The sequence below is a fragment of the Erpetoichthys calabaricus genome, chromosome 2 (genome assembly GCF_900747795.2).
Source record: "Erpetoichthys calabaricus chromosome 2, fErpCal1.3, whole genome shotgun sequence".
Taxonomy (NCBI): Eukaryota; Metazoa; Chordata; class Cladistia; order Polypteriformes; family Polypteridae; genus Erpetoichthys; species Erpetoichthys calabaricus.
The window spans coordinates 117505441-117522065 of record NC_041395.2 but is presented as its reverse complement, the minus strand read 5'-3'; the positions used below and the strand labels follow the sequence as shown (position 1 = coordinate 117522065).

Sequence of the window (16625 nt, the reverse complement as noted above, 5' to 3'; positions counted from 1 at the left end):
GGAGAATCATCACAAGGTGCACTACAAATCTCAGAGCAACAAAACATTTGCATAAATTTTAGTAATATGAAAAATGTGTGTGTCAAGTCTGGCATGGTCCTTGATTCTGTGCTTTCACAGCCTTTTATTCTGACCTTGCCACTTATATAAATGGTCCTTTAGGAAATTTGCTCAGTAATTTGACCATCAAGTCCATTGGATTGGTAGACAGTCTTCAGCACAAAAATCTATATATTTCGATAGTGATAATACTGTAATTCTTTACTCAAAGTGCTCTCTGTGCAGGGAGGACCCGGGACGCGAACCCATAATCTTTTTACTGTAAGGCAGCAATGCTTTATGATGTCTGATGAAGCAAGTTGTGGTTTGGGATGCAAATCTGCCTCTGTTTGGGATTTTTTTTTCTAAACTAGAGGGCTTTGCCCCCTGCTCGAATTGCTCGCCCGCCCCCTCCCCCCATGGGGGCACACTATGCGCCAGCCACTTTGCATCTCTGCCGCTCGCATTGTGAAGGGTGGGTGGGTGGGGCTGAATGCACGCTAAGGAGATGTGGTCGGATCAGCTGCTGGCTTGCTGCTGCTGAGCTGCGTGTTCTGCTTGTCGATCATATTGAAAGCTTGTACAGCAGCTGTCCTTTTGTCTCACTGCCTTGTCTTGTGTGACGTTAAAGTGTCTCTCGCGGGATGTTTGTCTCTGAGAAAATCATGTATCGTCTCCTTCCAATATATATATATATTTTTTTAAATAGATGCAAACTACATGGTTGCTTACAGTAAGGTCTCTATGTAAAGTCATGGATATTGATGGAGTTATTCTTGTAAAAAAAATTGTATGTTTTTAGAATGGGATTCATTTAATTGTGTTGTCTTTTGTCATTGTAGGTAATGCACTCAGATGTGAGTGAGACCAGGTAGATATATCAAGAAAAGTCCAGCAAAAAAAAATTAATTTTGAAAAAAAGTTACTAAGCCTTTTGGATTTCTCTGTGTGACCTGGATGAAGCAGCTTAAGAAAATAAATGAATGGATGGAAATTTAATATTAATGAACTATTTTAATGTGTTTAAGATTTTTAAACCAATTTTAGCATGCTCCCAATGCCTTTGTTTCTAGTTACTTTTAATCACAGATCCTAAACCATGCCCAAGGATTTCATTCTTGAGCACCTTTCTGCCTCTTCAAAGCTAAATGGCGAATGCTCCCATTTCCTCATAGGCGAGCGCTGACATAAACAGCTAGCCATTCCATGTGTTGTAAATTATAGCACACCACCCCTATAATCTTTCTTTTGCAAGACTGGCCTTTTCCTGGATTCATTCTTGTGAAGCACTGTCAGAGCCATTATATCTTCTGTTTACTCCCAAGTGCCTTCACTCTGAAACCTTATGTTTTCCATCTACAAATTAATTTGAAAGAGGGTGAAAAAGATCTTTTTTCGCATTCAGAAGTGCTAAAGGAGGAAGGGACGCAGAGAGGTATTCAGAATGAGTGGTTTAAAATCTATTTCTGATGAGTGTGTTGATTTAAAACAAGGTTACTGCTCCCCACTGTAGAGATGAATTCAGCTATTGAAATATTTTAAAATAATTCCTTTTTGCTTAACATATAATGCTGTATATGTTATACTTGGGCAGCACAAGATCCAGAGGAGGCTTCTGCAGAATACATCTTGTATAACAACCACACCATACAAGGAATGAGAAAAAAAACACCAACTAGCTATATTTCTGGACCCTTGCTCCACTTAAGATGTTTTCTTCAGGTTCTTAAGAGATAACCGATTACGAAGTCGTTACCATTTCCAGAGCTCATGGTTATATACAGAAGTTTAAATCCAGTAATCTGAAACTTGCTTTCCAGATCACTGCAAATGCCAATTTATTTATTTAGTATTGAAGACAGTTGTTGCTCTTATTTATGATATGGCTTGTTCCTGCTCTTGTTCTGCCAGATCAAAATGCCTTTCTGTTTGAATATTCTCAAGACACTAAAATATAAGCAGTATTTTGCAATTTGGATTGTGTCAGGTCAGTATCATTTTTTTCACCCTTTCAATATTGAATTAGAGTAGGTTTTCATAATGAATGCAGGTGCAAATGGTTGGAAACACTTTTGTTAAAAGGTAACTTAGTATGAAAAAAAGCAATCAAGAGCTTGGCATCTAAATGGGTTGCATAACAAAGTGCTAGAATTGAACAGGCTAAATGCTGCAAGAAAAATCTTTGTGAAGTTCATGGAAAAAGTCATGTGCAGTTTGTAGGTTGCAGGCAGTGGGCTAATGCAAACCATTTCTAATGAAGTGTAAGGTTCATTATCCAGTATTTATTGGCTTTTGATGAAGCCCCTGGTTGAATTAAACACTTAGACTATGTTTGAGACCTCTGGCTATGGCAGGTCCTGTTGCCATTTATTAAATCATGTTATTCCTTAAACTAGCCCAAAGCTTCATCTGACAAATTAAAAAAAAAAAAAAGTTAATAATAGTAAAGTCAGTGCCTGTCATTTTATAGTTGATTTAATTATAAACTCAACATCTTTTAGTATTGAGAGAATTTTGAAATTTTGCTTTTTTTTCTTGCTGCTTACTGTCACGGTGCAGTAGTTTTCCACTTTCCACTTATGAACACCTAATGAGTTATTTATTTATTCTTCAGACTGCATTGTCTACTTTGGAGCTACATATTATTTAGATAAGATTGACAAACAGGTTAAAGTCTTTTTATTCATTAATATGCTAACTCTCTTACCCAGTTCACTGTTGTGGACAGTTTTCTCCCTTTTTATTTAATTCATTTTAATTGCCTTTGGACTAATGATCCTAATCCCATACCTCAAATCCTCACTCCTCATTCTGAGTTGTTTGCTTTTGGTGTATCATATCATTGGTCCTGTTTGCTTAAATGCAGGCTGAAAGAACAGTTAACTAGTATGTGATAAATTATTACAAAAACAGGTTTATTCACATAGAGCTAGTTATGGGATTTTTTTTAAAAATCATTTTACATTTGCCAAGTTGTATCCTGTACATCATCCCTAGCATTGTTGACTATGCCTACAGGGAGGAAATGATCCATGAATAGTGAGAAAATAACTGTATTTAATGCTTCAAGAATATCCCACATGAACTCTGCTGGAGGTGAGAAAAGCTGGAGATGATGTCATGTGGGCATTCTAGGGAGGTTTGTTTGGTTAGGCATTATAACATAACATAACATTCTCAGACCTGTGCCCTTTTGAAAAATGACACCAGGTCAGCTTATTACACAAGGTTGTTCAATGAGTTACAATCTCCTTCATACCACAGTGCACTCAAGCTATCCAGTGCCCAGCTTTTGTAGATGTCCGCACCCTATTCTGTGCCACCTATTGTTTTAGTAGTCTAGGGCCAGAGGTCCCCGTTTCCGTTCCTGGACGCCCACAGTAGCTGCAGGTTTTTATTCAAACTCTTTTCTTAATTAGTGATCTGTGTTTGCTGCTAATGAACTCCTTTTCCTTTCATTTTAGTTGACTTGTTTTTTAAGATTTGTTCCCCTGAATTTCTACATCGTTCCTCTGAATTACTTCGTTACTTTCCTTAAATGGCACCCAAACAAATGAAATGTGAACTGACTGAGCCAACAGAAGACCAACTAAGTCAGGGCCTCAAACTCCAACCAGTTGCTTAATTAGGTGCCAAGTCTTGTTGTTAATTAAATCCGTTCTTTAATTCCATGGCTTGTTGCTACACTCATTGTGCAATGGCATACATTTCTGAAATTGTTTTCTCTTTTCTAAGAGCACTGTTAAAAATGTTTTGGGGGACCTGAGCAGATCGACATTCCTGATCCCTTAGTCTTTCTTTATTTTCAGATATTGTATGATGGACACAGTTTGCTGGTCATGTTTTGGTTCATTTTGTATCTCATTATTGTTTGGCAGCTAATTAAGGAAAAAGAAACAATGAAGATTAATTCAAAAGTTAATTAGCAGTAAACACAGGTCACTAATTAAGAAAAGGGGTTGAATGAAAACCTGCAGTCACTGTGGTCCTCCAGGACCAGAGGCGGGGAGCCCTGGTGTAGGGCAGTTATTAACAAACAAGGGGTCCAGAAGTCTCTGCGTGTGTCCATGGCACTCCTAGCAAGGTTGACACCCTTTAAAATGTTTTCCAGTTTTGAAGATTATCATTAAGTTATCTCGCTTAATTTTAAAATAAACAAAATGTTCTAATTGCTGCCTGAATGCAAGTCCTGCATCAATGTAGCTATAGTCTAGTGCTGCAGTTCTCAGCCAGAGAGCTTGGGAGTGAGCCTTGAGAAAGACCGTTGGTTACGCAGTGGCTGAATTGAGTCTCCATGTTATTTCAGTTCCACTGCTCTGTCTCCCAGTGCTCTTGAAGTGATTCTCCCTTCCTGTGTCACTCATCCAACCTAGTACTTGGCCTGTGCCAGTTCATGATCGAGAAGTCTGAGATTACAGCTCCGTGACACTCCTCTCTTTGAGACTACCTTGTAACAATGTGCCAAGACAGATGAATTGTTGCGAAACAGTGCATAGTAAACAGATGAGTGCTGTCTTAATGGTTTAACTCGAGCACTCTGGTCAAGTGTCTCTGCCACATGCTTGGTGCATCAATGCTACAATTTTAAGTTTTGGTAAACTTGTTGGCTTTATCATCAGTTTCGGAACAGTGTTAGAAATCATCTAACTACAGTACTACAGAATTTACAATGGGAAGAAAGATGAATGTTACCAATTAATAAAATGCACATGAGTAACATTTCATTTTAGCGTTATTAATACAATATTTATATTAGAGGAAATATTTTAGATACAGTATACCAATGTTTGGCAACCTTAATCTTTCTTTCCTTTAAAAATTAATTCCAGGAACAGGCTCAACCAGAAGCAGAACTGGGCAGCAATGAAGCAGGCTCAGCCTTTATACTGACTTGGAAGCACCTATGAGTTCATTTTCTCATTTTTGGCCATAAGTTGTATGTAACCAGGGAATTGACTTTCTCCTGCTGTTGATCTGGATTCAAATATATGTGTATACTTTTTATAAATGTGAAGTAGTTAAAGGCCTTTTTATTTCATAACAAATCACACAACTGTTTTTATATTAAAAATAACTCATTACAATAACATTGGTCATACATGGAACATTTAAATAAAACTAGCGGTAATCTCGTGAAATAGTCAAAGGTGCAGTGTTTTGGGGCATTAAAGAAATATCACCTTTATTTGTATGTAGTAGGAGCATAAGTACTTAAATTTAAGATTTAAAAAATGGTGGTTCTTCAGAACTTTAATTACTAGAGATGGTATGCCAAGAAAAAAAGGGTTGAATTTCTCTGCTCTGTGCTATCATGTGATGTACGATCACAAGTTCATCAATCATCTGTGATAATTAAGCATTTGCTTATGTTTTTCTTGGTCACCACTCCAACCTACATAAGGTAAGTAACACACAAACATTTTTGGCGGGTTATTCCTTTACATGATACTTCTTTGAGATCATTAGCAGTGTCCGGGATTGTTCTGGTAGCGAGGTATAGCGAGCTGTGGGTGGAGTGATATCTCACAGTACAGCACACTCCTCCGAGTCCTCACTGTATGCGTGCACACATTTGCCCTTTTCGGGGTCCAGAATTTGCCTGCCATGGTATTGCTTTGGTCTATGACACATGGCAAACTCCGCAAAACAGGCAAATCTATCTGTTGCCTCAAATGTTAGTGTTTGTCAAAGTGTGAATACATCGCCAGAGTGTATAGGTGAACCTAGCAAAGGAGGGGATTTCTATCCATCATTTTTCTTACCTGCTTTATTATCAGACATGTCACCCAGAGCCACATGCAATTTTGACAGCATTAGTGTTTTAAAACCATTTCTTGGCATTGGATACAGTTTGCAGTTACTATGATATGTAGGAATGGCAGTTGCTGCTGTAGGTGAATTATCCAGTAGTAGGTGCATTTCAAGTTGTTCTTCTTTCGGCTGCTCCCGTTAGGGGTTGCCACAACGCGTCATCTTTTTCCATATCTTCCTGTCCTCTGCATCTTCCTTGAGGCTTTATTGTTATACCATCCATACAGTGTTACAAATTAACGTTTTCCAGAACCGCAGTGCAACATAAAATAAGTGCAAGACAAGTGAAAAACTGGCGTCCTCAAGAGGGTGGAAATAGCTGATGAACAAAGGCAAGCAGCCTGCATAAGATAGTAAAGCATAGGGCATGCACCCAGGTGTCACATTGAAAAGTATCCACAATACGGCCGGAATGTCCAGTGCAGAAAGGCAACAAGTAGTGAGGAGGAGGAGGAGTAGTACAAGGCCTCTCCAGTGAAATGAGGTTTGTAAATGCATGATGTGATCGGTACCATCAGACTTAACGTTGTACTATTAAGGCTGTTTTAATACGTGGGCATTTCACTATGCTAGCAAATAAATACTAGGTTATAAATTAAAATAGTTTTTTTTTTTTTATTTATTACTAATAAATAAAACAACACCAGTCACAAATGTACTGCATACAAGTAAACTGCTAGGAGCAGATCTGTTGTTTTGGGGTGGGAGGGCAACATAGAGTTCAGAGCTCAGACAGTCAAAGCGGTTTTGGAATCTGACAGAAGTGGTTTGAATGGTTTGATACCTACTGCCAGATGGAAGTGGGACACTGACACCGTGTGCTGGGTGGGAGCCGCAGTGGTGCCATGGGAGAATGGGGGAAGTACGCTTGCCTTTACCCGGTCACTGAAGCAAGCAGAGGTCCGGCTGTGTCTTCTTGCCTGTGGGGGTGTTGTTAATTGACCAGTGCTCATGACAGAGCCTTTGAAAGGTAGTGAGTGGACATCGTGGGCCTTTATAAAGACAAAAAAGATCAATGTCACTTTGTTCATATTAAGAGACAAGAATGTTGCACTTGAACCAGTCCACCAATCTTATCTCCATTCTGTAACCAGACTCCTCACGATTGTTGTCGAGACTCATCACCTTCTGTTGTCAGCCAACTTTATGAATGCGTAGAGCTGTAAGCAACCATAGTGGTCCGAATACACACACACACTACACTTTTGTAATTGAATGGATTGGTGTGGTTTTGGTTAGTTGCAGACTGGCATCATCACATTTATGGATGGAATTATGCCCTTTACCTAGAGATGGATATATTTTTCATATGATTGGACAGATGGATGGATGTTGCTCATCTCATATTGTCTACTACTGGTTTACAGTTACCCAACACCACCCATCGGAGGTTTTGACTCATCATCAGCTACACTTTAAACGCATTGGTTTGGAGGTCGTCGCCAGAAAAGGGTCCTGTGTCATAGTGCTGCCTGGAAACAGTTTCACTTTCGCCCTGGGTCGGAGGGACAGGTTTGTTTTCAACTGCTCGATTATAACTTGAGAAGCTAAAAGTGGCGTCCATCTGAGTTATGCTGCAAGAATGGTGTTGAATCTCTTATACCCAAGCGAAATGTGTTGAGTTTATAGCTTTGCTTTCTCGAAATATGCCGAATGGAGGGGGTGCTGCTCGGTAATGCGCATCAGGCAGTGAGCTAAAAGGGCACAGCAAGCCGAGGCACCGCATCGCAATCGCTCTCCCTAATTACAACTAATCCTGTTACCGAGGTGTCATTTCCTGTTCGCAGCTCGCTGCTGTTTACAGCGACTCGTATCTGCTGGCGTGGCCGAAGGGAGGAGTTGCACACAAAACTGTCCGCCCGATATAAATGAAAGTGCGCGACATTTCTCTGTAAGTTGCACGCAGACGGGGTGTTCGCCTGTTTAGCATCTGAGTTTCGTCTTTGAGCTGCGCCGTCGAGGTAAGGCAGCGCCGTGTCCGCTTCTCGTTCTCGTTTCCTCGGGTGCTGTTGCTCGATTGATATTCCAAGGGTTGCCCCTCTGTTGCAGGAGTCATTCGTATGTAAAGGCAGTTGGCATCTCATGTGGGGGAAATGGTATGCAAATATAACTTGTTTTTCATCATTTAACTTGGAAATGAGCATCGTTATTCGTACTTTTGGACAGTCGATCATCATTTTAAAAGTTGCTTGATGAGAGGGAGAGTGCTGCAGAACCCTTTTTATTAAAACCAAGGCACATCCATCACATAAACATGAGGGGGGGGGATCTCGTTCTTTGTTAATTAGGGTGGGGGCTACCCGCGTGCAGAAGTGGAACGTACCTCGGACAGGTACACACGACTTAACAAAGCTCGGTGGCAGTTCATTAAAATAGCCAACGTGTGTGTCTGAGAGACAGAGAATGTAAGATCAATGGGGGCGGGAGCCGACTTGCTGCTGGTCGTCTCGCTGTTGTGTTGCCACCCCCAGCCCCTCATTTATTGCTTTGTGCCGAAGAAAAACGTTACATTCTGAGTGAGTACGAGCTCGGTGACTGCACCTTTTAAGATCCCTTGCACCGCCTCGCTTTCTTCTCGCTTCTTTGCTGAAACCGCTGTAGCCAGTTGTAGGATCGCGGTGAGCCGGAATCTGCCCTGATGGTGCTGGACGAATCGCCCACTCCGGGCCCGTTTACAATTACGGTGGAAAACCTGACCTTCTTGTCCTCGGAACGATTTGTGTACTTCGAGAAAATGTTATTGACGCCTCCGTCTTTCCATTTCTGTTTTTGTTGTTTCCTGTAGTCTGTCGATCTGCTTCGACTTTAAAATGTTTTTCACGACAGCATCGTATTTGGTCCCTTCGTTTGCAGTGGAGGATGAGTGGCACAGGAAGGAATGTATTGGGAGTTTTCTATACTTTCAGTGTTGCGAAAGCAAGTCCGCATTTTGGGTTCGCGTATTACTCGTTACTACCGGTCCTGCCCACCGTCGTGGGGTGCGAGGGATGGGGGGCTTGCCGATAGTGCAAGTTTACGATGGCGAAACAAAACGCACCCCCATCTCCAGGGTGAATGCTATAATCCTGCATCCTTCACCCCTTTCGATGCTGGCCAGAAATAAGCAGCCGTAACACAGTCTGCCTTTGCTTGTTCTCTCCGCTCTTTTCTCTATTTTTTAACGCTATACCTCATTTACGTCATGTTCTTCATGTATGCCAGTGGTGCCAGCAAAATCTGGAAGTGCTGTAGTCCCGATTGACTTTTTAGTCTGTTGTAAAACAAAAGTTTGGACGCAAAATACAGTAGCCTACTTGTTTCTGTATCGAAGTATTTGAAAACTCTTATTTTAGGGAGGATTTAATTTGCCGTGGCGTCCCTTGTAGTGTTGTGGTGTCTGATGATAGTAGGAGAGGCTGCACCCCCTTTAAATGGAATAAGCAGGTTCAACAAACACCTCAAATATGTGCCCCCCACTCTGAATGGGATTAAGCAAGTTTGAGAATGTTTGTGGTAATCTGAGTTTTAGTATATCCTAGTTCTGGCATGCATTGATTTTTAGCATAAAACAGAAGGAGAATGTTTAGCATGGCATTCACACCGCCCGGATGTGTTGGGTCAGATCTTGGCCTGCACACGCACTGCCTGAGTGTAGTTTGTACAGTGAGACTGGATGTTGTCCGGGTACTCGGATTTCCTAACACAATGCAAAGATTTGCAGGTTTAAGGTTGACTGGCAGTGAGTGAGCATGGCATGGACTAATGGGTTGGCGCCTGGTGTGTGCCTCATATGCCTGTCATGAGCTTCAGCCCCCACAGCCTTGAACTGAAAACAATCACTTCAAAAATTGATGGATTAGTTAGATAATCTTGTATAATAAAACTCTGAAAATGAATGTCCTTATGAGATATTTGGACGTGGCACCTGGCTGTATTGTGTGATACAGTGGAAAGGAGCATTGTCTGGTGAATGATGGACCCTGCAGTATCGGCACTTTGGGCACCTTTTTTTTTTTTGAGGACTGTCCAAAAATATTTGGCAAAGTGTATCTACTGTAGTGTTTTACAAGTAACCAGAACTGCACTTCTCCTCTCACTGTGGATTTTTTTTCTGTGGTTTTATATCGGACCCATCAACCTGTTTCCTCATGTTTAATGCGCAGTATGAGTGTGACCTCATTGTAGTGGTCTTTTATTATTTTTTTTAGTCATGACGTAGCTTGGTTGCAGCTGCCTAAAACAGAGAATTAAGAAATACAAAGAGATGGCAACACCCTGACAGCACCAGGATCTAAAGAGAGAAATGAGAGTGTAGACCGTGCCCAGTTTTCCTCCTTTTGAAGGCCTGTTCTCACTTAAAATGTTCACAAACTCCTTATGATCTCCAAAGCTTAGGGCTTTTGTGGTTTGTTTTTTTTTTTTTAGAAATAGGGGAACAAGTGCATCACAAATATTAAGACTGCTTAATTGTATTTTCTTCCTATTGTGATATAAATAGGTTGTGTTTTGTGTTGCAGTCTAATTTATGCTTTTGATTGCATTTGGTATTGCGATGTAATGCTCTTTTTTAATTGCATTTGGCTGTTGCTGCTTTTCTAGTTTTTAGCACCTCTAATAGAAATCCAAACTTGGCCACATTCATTCAGACGCATGCAAGTTTCATTTTGTTTGGGTTACATGGCAGTTATCTTGACATGCCATCGTTCTCTTGATATGTAAGAAAAACACGTGACCACCCCATTCCACAGTGGCGCTGCTACACAAATAGTCTTCCTGTGTTCATTTTTATGTAATTGCTTACAGAACTTTGCAGTTGTACCCTTTTGTTTCGGACTGACCCACTTACTCCACCTAAACCTGGGTGAACACTGCGTGTTTCTGGAGCTGGCCTCGTCTCCTCCACAAAATTTCACTACGTGACACTCTGGTGGGATCCTGTTCTCATTTAGACCAGGCTGCCACATTGCATATTGACCTTTTTGTAATCTGTTACTTCATTTTTTTTTCCATATGGCCATTTATCTTACACATCCGGTGTTCCCGACTTTACTGTGTGTCAGCATGCAAGAGCTTTCATATCTGTAGTTGCTACTGCAGGGTAGCAGGGAGCTGGAGTCTGTCCTAACCACTCGGAATCCAAGGCAGGAGCCTACCATAGATGGGACATCAATTGCTCACTTGCTGCACTTGACCACACTCAACACTCGCTCTTATATGCCAGTTGAAAGCCCCCAGTTAAACCTAAGGCTGGCATCCCAGTGCGTGGCTTCAAGTCGGAGGACATTGTCAGAGTTCTTGACTCTGTTGCTTTGAGGTTGAAATCCACACACACACTGATTAGGCTGTGATTCAAAACACGCTGCCTATGTATGGCAGGGCTTGCAAAATTTTCAAAATCCCAGGTAACCCTTTAGGCAGGCACTCTTCAGATTTTGGTAGCCTGAATTAAAAAAAAGAAAAACAATTTCTTAATGTAGAAGGATAGATATACAGTGATCCCTCGCTATATCGCGCTTCGCCTTTCGCGGCTTCACTCTATTGCGGATTTTATATGTAAGCATATTTAAATATATATCGCGGATTTTTTGCTGGTTTGCGGATTTCTGAGGACAATGGGTCTTTTAATTTCTGGTACATGCTTCCTCAGTTGGTTTGCCCAGTTGATTTCATACAAGGGACGCTATTGGCAGATGGCTGAGAAGCTACCCAACTTACTTTTCTTTCTCTCTCTCTTGCGCTGACTATCTGTGATCCTGACGTAGGGGGTGTGAGCAGGGGGGGCTGTTCGCACACCTAGACGATACGGACGCTCGTCTAAAAATGCTGAAAGATTATCTTCACGTTGCTACCTTCTGTGTGCAGCTGCTTCGTGAAGCGACATGCTGAACGGTGCTTCGCATACTTAAAAGCTCAAAGGGCACGTATTGATTTTTGACTTTGTTTTTCTCTCTCTCTCTCTCTCTCTCTCTCTCTCTCTCTCTCTCTCCCTGCTCCTGACGGAGGGGGTGTGAGCTGCCGCCTTCAACAGCTTTGTGCCGCGGTGCTTTGCATACTTAAAAGCCAAACAGCCCTATTGATTTGTTTGCTTTTCTCTCTATCTCTGTGACAGTCACTGCTCCTGACGCGCACTCCTTTGAAGAGGAAGATATGTTTGCATTCTTTTAATTGTGAGACAGAACTGTCATCTCTGTCTTGTCATGGAGCACAGTTTAAACTTTTGAAAAAGAGACAAATGTTTGTTTGCAGTGTTTGAATAACGTTCCTGTCTCTCTACAACCTCCTGTGTTTCTGCGCAAATCTGTGACCCACGCATGACAATATAAAAATAACCATATAAACATATGGTTTCTACTTCACGGATTTTCTAATTTCGCGGGTGGCTCTGGAACGCAACCCCCGCGATGGAGGAGGGATTACTGTAGTTGAAAAATCCATCGGAGACAGTCCATACATCATCATACATAAACTATTCAACAGTCGTCAACATAAATATGCATTCAGTTCCATCCGAATTGACACTTGTATGAACAATATGATGAATGTAAACATGACTGAGTCTGTGTCCGATTCTGAATCGGAGTTCTCGACTGAAATCACAGATGAGAGAGTGCCACTCGACATCGAGGGCACAGCTTCACCAGCTTTCCTCCCTTGGCTTCTGGGCATTGGTCTCCACTTGTCTGCTCTTTGATTTTGTTAGGGTGTTATGCTCTGCTTGTCTTGAACCTTTTCCAGAATCCATCCAGGAACTAACTGCCTTGTCAGGGCAAAAAGTTTCAATGGATTCCCCATTTATGGAGAGATGCATGAGGCCATTCAGTGTTGCAGACTGTAGAGAGGAACGGTGGGACACTTTCACTGTTTCTGCAAGAAAATCCTCTCTCTCAGATGGCTGTAGATGTCCACATTAATTTTACCAGTAACAAGATATGATAGATGTGTTCTGGGTTCTCGTTGAGAAGACCTCTGTACAGACAATCTAAATTGAATACCCCAGAGCTCTGAAAGCACATTTTTAGATCTGTCCGTCATTGTGGAATTTTCTGCTCCTCTTCCTCATTCAGCAAACTGAAACAATAAAGTTTTCAGATAGATTTTTAAATCTGCTGTCCATTTTCTTTTACTGTGTTGTCAGTCTTCTGAAGCATTGCACCAAGGGTGGCTTTGTCTGTATTCTCACTTCTTCTAACAGGTTGTTGGGTTTTAGTGAGCCGAGTTCCACAGTAGCACATGCTATCTTCATCTTTCACTATGAACCTTTGTTTCCAAGGCTTTCTGGTCTTCACACTTACTTAGCCCGAGATGAAAACCAGGAGATGTGGTGCTCTCCACTAACTGATTTGTTCACATGCTCTTTAAGTTGTCCTGCTGAAAACCAGTACTGCAGTCCAACATGAAATGTAGAGAGTGAACAGACTTCATGATCTTCATCTCCTGCGCCACCCCCTTTGCTTTGACGGCGTCCTTTGACTTCGCATCACCTCCTCCTGCTATATTCTGCATGTGCACAATGGTGGGAGTGCATTTTTTATTTTTTTTTCCACAGCCTTTAGACATCTTGGCCTGCTTGGCAGCCCAGTGTGCTTTTCAGGCCACTGAGCCACTTTCTCATTATTCATTTGACTTGTTTCTCTTCTTCTTTGTATCTTAAATATGATGTTCAGTGTATCCTCAAACCTGACCAGATACTCTCAGCATTTCACACTGTCCAGTACTTTTAGTTGTAATTTCTGTGCCACACATTGGATTAATATGATTTGGGGTAGGTGCATTTTTAGTCTCCCAGTTTTCTTGCCCATGATCACTGCAGCTCTACCAGAATTTGTACAAACTCCTTTCTCCATCCATATCTCTTCACTGATACCCATGGTGTCCACTGCCTCATCGATAGCTTCTAGAACACCTTCAGCATTTGCACTCTTCCCTGGATGGCATATGTCACCATTATGTTTCATATAACTGACATGAACCAACACCTCTTCTATGATGCAAGTGTCTGTGCTGCCATCTGCAAGAACTGATAAGAATTTGCTTTCTTGTATTTCCTTTCCAATCTGATCTCTTGATATTTGTGTTATTGCTCCAATACATTTTCTGCATGCATGATTATTGCGATAAGTATCACCAAGATCTAGGACATTTGCTGCTTGAAGTTTGCAAGTGGTGTTAAACTTTGGTAATGGTAGTTCACTTTTGGCAGCGTAAGTATGCTGTTCTGAAAAGTTTTGTCAGGGCTTCATGTTGTGCTTTGTCTATTTTTATTATGTTCTTTGGTATTGGCGTTTGTTCAGGGAAAGAAGCTGCAGACTGGGCCCATATGCTTCTTGTGATGCACAGATTTGTCATGGTTTCTGATAGGGTCTTTCCTAAAATGACTGCTTCCAGTAACAAAAGCACTCAAGTCCGGAGACATTGCGGAGAATTGACAACACCCCCAACAGACCATTGTTTCGTTTAGCTTGTGTTTCAGCCGCAGAAATTCTTTTATCCATGAAACCAAAAATCTGTTTTCTTTTTGCCTTAAATGGATATTTCTGAATTCTTCCACATTGTGGTGGTCTGCTCTTCTTCCTCTGTCCCCCTGTTTTCCATTCTGACCTGTCTGTTGTGGCCGAGTAGAGCTGAAATATTGGCGCACGTCCATGCGCTGCCACCTTAAATTTTCCCACATACACACACATGTTGGCGATTTTGCAGACTACAATTTAATCAGCTTTATGGCCCATGCAAACTCTATGGAGCCCCTAATGGGACATGGGCAAACAAAAAAGAAATCCTTTAAAATTAAGCTTGAGCACCAAAAAGTTTTGCGTGCGCACCAAACCTGTAAAGAACCTTTTTGTTTGCCCCTGTCCCTGTAGGGGCTCCATAAACTCTTAGCAACAGTAAATAAATGAAGTGAGAACTACACTCTTTTACAGGGGGGGTGGTAGAAACGCAACGAACATCGTTGCACACACGCACAGGCATACATGCCTCTGCAGACAAATTATCGTGATTACACATCGGTTTGTTCCATGATTTTCATTTTGTTCTCTTCATTCAAATAGCAAGTCACAAGGGGGTTCTGCCCCCTGCTCGCTTCGCTTGCCTACCCCCGGCATTGGGTATCCCGAAATACATTAGTCGAGCTTGTTCGTTTTGGAGCCGTGCCCGCTTTGCCCGCGGCATTTCAGACGCGCGTTGTAGGTGCCTACGTTCATTGATCTTATCCAGGAAGGCTCGTGTTTGTATATCCGTCAGTCGAGCTCGTTCGTTTTGAACCCGTGCCTGCTGTGCTTCTGCAGTTTCAGACGTGCGTTGTAGGCGCCTGCGTTCATTGATCTTATCCAGGTGGGCTCGTGTTTGTATCGTTGAGCTGTATTGTGTTTGAATTTGGTGTAAAGCGTTCAGCGGTTTGTACAATCCCAAGCAGCACATTACTCCTAACTTCACTCCGCAGTAGTGCCAGTCACAATATGGCGGTGACGCCTGCGCCTTCACTCCGTACCATCTTTGTGGACTTGTAGGGCCTCCGTAGCCTCTTCCGTTTGAATCTGGGCTGCAACGCAGAATCCTCTTTTTTGTGTGGCTGTGTCGGTAGTCGTTAGCTATGGGCGCGTTGTTGCTTCATTTCTCATTCACGTCAGTTGAGCTCTTTCGTTTTTGGGCCGTGACTCCTTCGTGCGCGGTGGATACGACTTCGCTTGCGGTTTATGAGACGTGCGCTGTACGCGCCTGCACAGTACGTCTCATGGTCCCATCGCCGTGTACCTGCGTCCATGCCATCCGGTTTACCATTCTCGGTTAGTAATATGGATAAGAGTAGACAAAGTGAATAAAGGAGGGAATCTGATTTCACTCAAGAGTATCATTTCAGGTAGCCCATCGGGCAGGGTGATGTAAACTTTTTCCCCATCAAGCTACCACCAAAATGTAATAGCCCCGGGATGTTGGCTACTGATTTTGCAAACTGTTAATTGATTAAACTATTATTATCGGTATTTTGTTTATTAATCCACTCACTAATGTTTTTTAGCATATAAGTCTTTGTATGTGTTCCTATTTTCTTGTTCATTCCAAGCCTTCCTTGACTTGTAAAATGGGTGCTGAAGTTCAACGGTGGTGTTTGTTATCCATATTAAGTGTCCTCCAGAGTAGCGTATTATGGAAAACATTAAAGGGAGAATGTAAAAATCACACAACATTCCTCTGTATAATTACACAAGCAGCTTACTTTTTTTCTTTAGTGAACACTTATTATGCTAATAATAAAATGCTTATTTAACTAAGCAAAAAGGCCAGAGTGGTGGGTCTGTGGCTAAAGGATATGGGCTGGTATCTTGAAGGTTGCTGGTTTGAATCCCAGAAGTGACTTGGCCATTGAGCAAGGCCCCTAACCCTATGCTACGCTCTGCCCCTAAAACTCTGAGAAAGGTGGGGCATGTAAAGAAAAATTCCCCTCTGGGATTAATACGGTGTACCAAATGGCTTCAGAGCTTAATAGTGGGGGGGTGGTGGTTAACATGGTCTTGCGTTCCTAAAGACCGACAATAGATTCCCAGGCTACTACACGTTTTAACGGTGTCTAAGTGAGGGCAAACCTGAAAAACTCGCACCAGACGACGCCTCCATTTTACTACATTGACCCCAACGTGCCCTGTAGGTGGCTTTGCGCCTGGTGCTTAGTTCTGCCAGGAGAGGTTTGTGGCTTCTAACAATGACTTGACTAGAGCAGCTGTTTGTGTTTTGCATAACCGGCCCCACCAGCTTTCTGGGTGCTGCTTGAAGAGTGTGGTTGGTGTATTTATGAGTTA

General features: G+C 42.0%; 1 protein-coding gene across 3 annotated transcripts in view; it reads left to right on the top strand.

Annotated features, from left to right (window-relative positions):
• The first annotated feature begins 7590 nt into the window (after positions 1-7590).
• serpine2 (serpin peptidase inhibitor, clade E (nexin, plasminogen activator inhibitor type 1), member 2) overlaps positions 7591-16625 on the top strand; it is a 44010-nt gene continuing 34975 nt past the window's right edge. The window contains exon 1 of one of the 3 annotated variants that reach the window (XM_028794419.2): positions 7591-7741. The gene's annotated coding sequence lies outside the window, so the exon portion shown is untranslated. Of the gene's footprint in view, positions 7812-7851; positions 7947-16625 lie in introns of those variants that run through there. The other 2 variants (XM_028794418.2, XM_028794420.2) reach the window with 2 other exon arrangements.